We start from the raw sequence: 6,000 nt of genomic DNA, 5'->3' as shown, positions 1-6,000 counted from the left end.
GAAGAGGAGAGAACGGGAGGAGGAGGAGAGGAGTGAGCAGCTGGAGGAGGAGAGGAGTGAGCAGCTGGAGGAGGAAAAGGGACAACAGCTGGAGGAGGAGAGGAGAGAACGGGAGGAGGAGAGGAGTGAGCAGCTGGAGGAGGAGAGGAGTGAGCAGCTGGAGGAGGAGAGGAGTGAGCAGCTGGAGGAGGAGAGGAGTAAGCAGCTGGAGGAGGAGAGGAGTGAGCAGCTGGAGGAGGAGAGGAGTAAGCAGCTGGAGGAGGAGAGGAGTGAGCAGCTGGAGGAGGAGAGGAGAGAACGGGAGGAGGAGGAGAGGAGTGAGCAGCTGGAGGAGGAGAGGAGTGAGCAGCTGGAGGAGGAGAAGGGACAACAGCTGGAGGAGGAGAGGAGTGAGCAGCTGGAGGAGGAGAGGAGAGAACGGGAGGAGGAGGAGAGGAGTGAGCAGCTGGAGGAGGAGAGGAGTGAGCAGCTGGAGGAGGAGAAGGGACAACAGCTGGAGGAGGAGAGGAGTGAGCAGCTGGAGGAGGAGAGGAGTGAGCAGCTGGAGGAGGAGAAGGGACAACAGCTGGAGGAGGAGAGGAGAGAACGGGAGGAGGAGAGGAGTGAGCAGCTGTAGGAGGAGAGGAGTGAGCAGCTGGAGGAGGAGAGGAGAGAACGGGAGGAGGAGAGGAGTGAGCAGCTGTAGGAGGAGAGGAGTGAGCAGCTGGAGGAGGAGAGGAGTGAGCAGCTGGAGGAGGAGAGGAGTGAGCAGCTGGAGGAGGAGAGGAGAGAACGGGAGGAGGAGGAGAGGAGTTAGCAGCTGGAGGAGGAGAGGAGTGAGCAGCTGGAGGAGGAGAAGGGACAACAGCTGGAGGAGGAGAGGAGAGAATGGGAGGAGGAGGAGAGGAGTGAGCAGCTGGAGGAGAGGAGTGAGCAGCTGGAGGAGGAGAAGGGACAACAGCTGGAGGAGGAGAGGAGAGAATGGGAGGAGGAGGAGAGGAGTGAGCAGCTGGAGGAGGAGAGGAGTGAGCAGCTGGAGGAGGAGAAGGGACAACAGCTGGAGGAGGAGAGGAGAGAACGGGAGGAGGAGGAGAGGAGTGAGCAGCTGTAGGAGGAGAGGAGTGAGCAGCTGGAGGAGGAGAGGAGTAAGCAGATGAAGGAGAGGAGTGAGCAGTTGGAGGAGGAGAAGGGACAACAGCTGAAGGAGGAGAGGAGAGAATGGGAGGAGGAGGAGAGGAGTGAGCAGCTGGAGGAGGAGAAGGGACAACAGCTGGAGGAGGAGAGGAGAGAACGGGAGGAGGAGGAGAGGAGTGAGCAGCTGTAGGAGGAGAGGAGTGAACAGCTGGAGGAGGAGAGGAGTGAGCAGCTTGAGGAGGAGAGGAGTAAGCAGCTGGAGGAGGAGAGGAGTGAGCAGCTGGAGGAGGAGAGGAGTGATCAGCTGGAGGAGGAGAGGAGTGAGCAGCTGGAGGAGGAGAAGGGACAACAGCTGGAGGAGGAGAGGAGAGAACGGGAGGAGGAGGAGAGGAGTGAGCAGCTGGAGGAGGAGAAGGGACAACAGCTGGAGGAGGAGAGGAGAGAACGGGAGGAGGAGGAGGAGAGGAGTGAGCAGCTGGAGGAGGAGAGGAGTAAGCAGCTGTAGGAGGAGAGGAGTGAGCAGCTGGAGGAGGAGAGGAGTGAGCAGCTGGAGGAGGAGAGGAGTGAGCAGCTGGAGGAGGAGAGGAGTGAGCAGCTGGAGGAGGAGAAGGGACAACAGCTGGAGGAGGAGAGGAGCGAACGGGAGGAGGAGGAGGAGAAGAGTCAGCAGCTGGAGGAGAGGGGGAAAGTTGTTGATGCTTCCTCAAATTTTGAGGTATCCTTGGGGTCTCCTCATGATGGTGCTTGAGGTGGTCAATGTTGACCTTGTGAGTGGTACGACCCTCTGAATCCACAAGGTCAATGCTTTTCCCTTCTATTTTAGGGGGGGGTGTATACATTTGGAGTTGGTACCTTAATTGGTGTGTATACTGACTCGACCTTTATGGCCTTCTTGTTTTTCTGGCAGACTGAACACTCGGATACCTGGAAATGTATATGAATTGATTGTAAATTATACATTGCTGTATGATAAAACAAGTTTTTATAAATTTAAGTTCTAATAAGCCTACCCATTTCTCTATGTCTGCTGACATGCCAGGCCAGTAGAAGCGCTGAGAAATGGCATCTCTTGTTTTGAGCTGTCCAGCATGTGCACCTATGTCACTAAGATGGAACTCTTTAAATAGTGTGTCAGCCTCCTCTGCACTGCACACAACTTTACATCTTTGGGACATCTTGTTCCGGATGTAAAACAGATCATCATCTGAACAAAAAAATTAATTGATCAAAGTCATCAGATCCTATTTTAAAATAGCATTAAGACCAGGCTTGTGCAAAATTCATAATTTCAGAATTGACTCCGCCTCATATGAAGGTGAATTAGAATTGGAATGACAGGAAGTGGAATTAAATTCATGGCAATTCAAAGAAATTCCACAAAGTCACACAACAGAAAGAATGTGCTGAATCTCACATGCATTCAGTGTTAGGAAGGTATTACTGAGGTACAATTCTCTGGACTCTCTAGAGCAGTGGTTCTCAACTCCAGTCCTCGCAACCCACTGCTCTGCATATTGTGTATGTCTCCCTTATTTAACACACCTGATTCAGATCCTTAGCTCGTTAACGAGCTGGATATGTTGAAAGGATACTGGCAAGTTCCACTTACTCCGCAAGCATCCGAGATTTCAGCGTTTGTAACTCCAGACAAGTTCTTACAATATACAGCGATGGCTTTCGGTCTCAGAAATGCTCCCGCTACGTTCCAGCGTCTTGTAAATATTGTCTTGGCTGATGTACCTAATTGCAATGCTTATCTCGATGATTTGGTTTTATACTCTGTGGATTGGAAGGAACATGTGTGCTTGTTGAGAACGGTGTTCGAACGTCTACGTGCAGCTAACTTAACTCTCAACTTGGCAAAGTGTGAGTTTGGTCGAGCGACTGTCACTTATCTGGGTAAAGAGGTTGGACAAGGCCAGGTACGACCAGTGGAGGCTAAGGTTACCGCTATTGCAGAATTTCCAGTCCCTACCACTCGACGAGAGTTGCGAAGATTCCTAGGTATGGCTGGTTATTACCGCAGTTTCTGTAAAAACTTCTCAACCGTTGTTACTCCCCTCACTTCGTTGCTTAGTCCGTCTAAACTTTTTAAATGGTCTGTGGAGTGTCAGAATGCTTTTGATTGTGTCAAAATGCTTTTATGTAATGCACCTGTTCTTGTTGCGCCTGATTGCACGCATACTTTCAAGCTTGAGGTCGATGCAAGCGCTGTTGGAGCCGGAGCTGTTCTTCTTCAGGAGGATACCAATGGTATAGATCATCCTGTGAGTTATTATTCCCGTAAGTTTAATAAACATTAGCTTAACTATTCTACCATTGAAAAAGAAGCACTTGCTCTCTTGCTTACTCTCCAGCACTTCAAAGTTTACCTTGGTTCCAGTAGTCTTCCTATCACAGTATTCACCGATCATAACCCTCTAGTGTTTTTATCCAGGATGTACAATCAAAACCAGCGTTTGATGCGCTGGGCTCTAGTACTCCAGAATTATAATTTGGAGATCAAGCACAAAAAGGGTGTTGATAATGTTTTGGCTGACGCTCTTTCGAGAGTGTAAAATATTGTCTGTTTTAACTTGTTTTTCACAAACAGGTTTGTTCTTAAGGGTGGGAGTGTTACGTCCCTGTGGTCTCGCGCATGTGTGTTTCTTTTGTTTCTCTTTCTCTACTGTCTATCACATTCTTAGGCTTGCGTCACCACTCGCCCGCTGTTGGCTGAGAGAGATGTCAATCATCATCTACGTCGTGACGTCATCTTTCCTCCCGCAGCCTATCGGGTTTACCACGCGAGTTTAAAAGGAAGCTGAGAGGAGCGCATGTCAGCTTGTTTCTTTCTGTCGCTCTGCTTGTCGCTTTTGTGTTTGTTATTTTCTGTTACAGACCTGTTGTTTTTTCTTTCGGCCATGACGGCGTGTTTTGAGATTACCAAGTGTAATATGTTCTGCCATGACGGCGTGTTCTGAGATTGCCAAGAGTAATGTGTTCTGCCATGATGGCGTGTTTTGAGGTTACCAAGAGAAATTCGGACAGGTAATATGTCACGTGACGTACACAAAGCAACACTTAGCAAACTCGATGTATACAAACACCAGGTAAGGAAGTGAACCCCACCCTTGGATGTTTTGTTATTAGTTAGAGCAGTTAGAGAGGGCGCTTTGCGCTGAAGAATTTTGTCTTTTCTTTTCTTTTTGTTATTAGTTAGTTAAGAGGTTTGGATTAGTTAACGGGAGTTTGTTTTGTTCTTTTCTTTTATTTGGGCGTCACAATTTATGTCCTTATTCTCTTGGGTTATTTACTTTGAACTCAATCTGTATCTATTTTGTTTATTTTTCTTTGTGTCCACAATTATTATTATTACTATTATTGTTCATCTTTTGCACCAGTACAATAAACTGTACTTTTTCTTCACTATATTTTGTTGTGTCATCTCTTGCCATTTTACTTACACCACCCTCTGATCACAACCTCAATGTTGCCCCTTTAAAGACTTTTTGTCTAAGGGTGCGTAACAAGGCTTTAAAATGTTTTAAAACGACATAAGGGCACTAATTTAGTAGATAAAGTGAGCGTTTCTTGGACTGCTCGTAAAAACGGCTTTTTTTTCAACATCGCGTCATTTTACGTCACGCCAGGGAGCCTCGGCTCAGTGCAGAGTAGGCTGGTGTTCAGTGAGGGCGGCCGTGAGTCAGAGTGTTTTCGGTAGTTTTTGTATTTTAATTTATCATCGTCATGGTAAATTATTGTGTTTGTGGAGGTTGCAAAAACTCCAGCCTGTCAGGACATCGAGTCCACGGGTTTCCATAACAAGAAAAAGGGACGGTACCGGTGCTATAGCCTATATCTTTCGTGCCTGGTGAGGTGTGTGCAGGTGAAGAGACGGGATTTCTCTTGCGCATCGGCTTCTAAAAACGCGGTCGTGTGTAGCTTTCACTTCAGATCGGAGGATTATCATCCTGGCAATATGATGGAGTTTAACATGGGATGCCGAAGCAAGAATATTGATCGTGGTTAGAGTTGTTCCGATTCTAGTATCGGAAATGCCGCCGATACCAATAAAAATGCTGGCATCGGTATCGGCGAGTACTTCTACCCATGTACCGATCCGATACCATTTTCTTAAACAATATCTAGTTATGCACGCTAGCTTTGCATAACGCTGCTAATCGGAGATCAATTCTTCTTCGCTGCTCTAAACAGTGGTTGCGTGTGGCGACACAGGAAGTTGTGCTGTTGCCAAAAGCAACCACTGTTAAGAGCAGCGAAGAAGAAAACACGCGCGCGCCCTGCAGTATGTCCGCTGTTTAGCAGTATTTCAGACTGAACCAACCAGCCAGGAAAACGGCGACATGTCTCGTATGCCATACTGCAATTTCGAGGGGTTGAACAAGTATTAGCAACTTCAACACGAGTAACTTAAAGCATTTGAAGACGCGTCACCCCGCAGAACACGATTACACAAAGGCAAGGGCAGAGAAGAATGAGCCGCGCCAGAATCAACAATCTCTGAAAGCTTAATTCAAACAAACAGAAACGTTTTCAAAAGACAGCCAACGAGCGATAAATATAACCGACAACATGTATTGAGTTTATTGTTCTGGATGACCAGCCACGGTCAAAACTGAAATGCTGTTTATTTAACGAAATTGTTGATGGACTTTAAATTATAAAGAGGTTATTTTCTTATATTATTCATATATCATTTTTTTTAGATTCCTAGATTTATTTGTTGCACTTTTTTTATGCAGTTATATTGTAAAACTAAAATACCTTTTTCAGTTTACAGTATTAGATGTGTGGTTGCATTTTAAGTTATTTTTCACTTAAGAAAGATAAATAATATATTGCTGTGAAATGTATTTTATCAGATAATAAAAATACTCTAGTTCA

The sequence above is a fragment of the Rhinichthys klamathensis genome, unplaced genomic scaffold, assembly GCF_029890125.1.
Source record: "Rhinichthys klamathensis goyatoka isolate OS25496 unplaced genomic scaffold, OSU_Roscu_1.1 h1tg000011l_1, whole genome shotgun sequence".
NCBI lineage: Eukaryota > Metazoa > Chordata > Actinopteri > Cypriniformes > Leuciscidae > Rhinichthys > Rhinichthys klamathensis.
Note: the sequence above shows the minus strand (reverse complement) of the source record.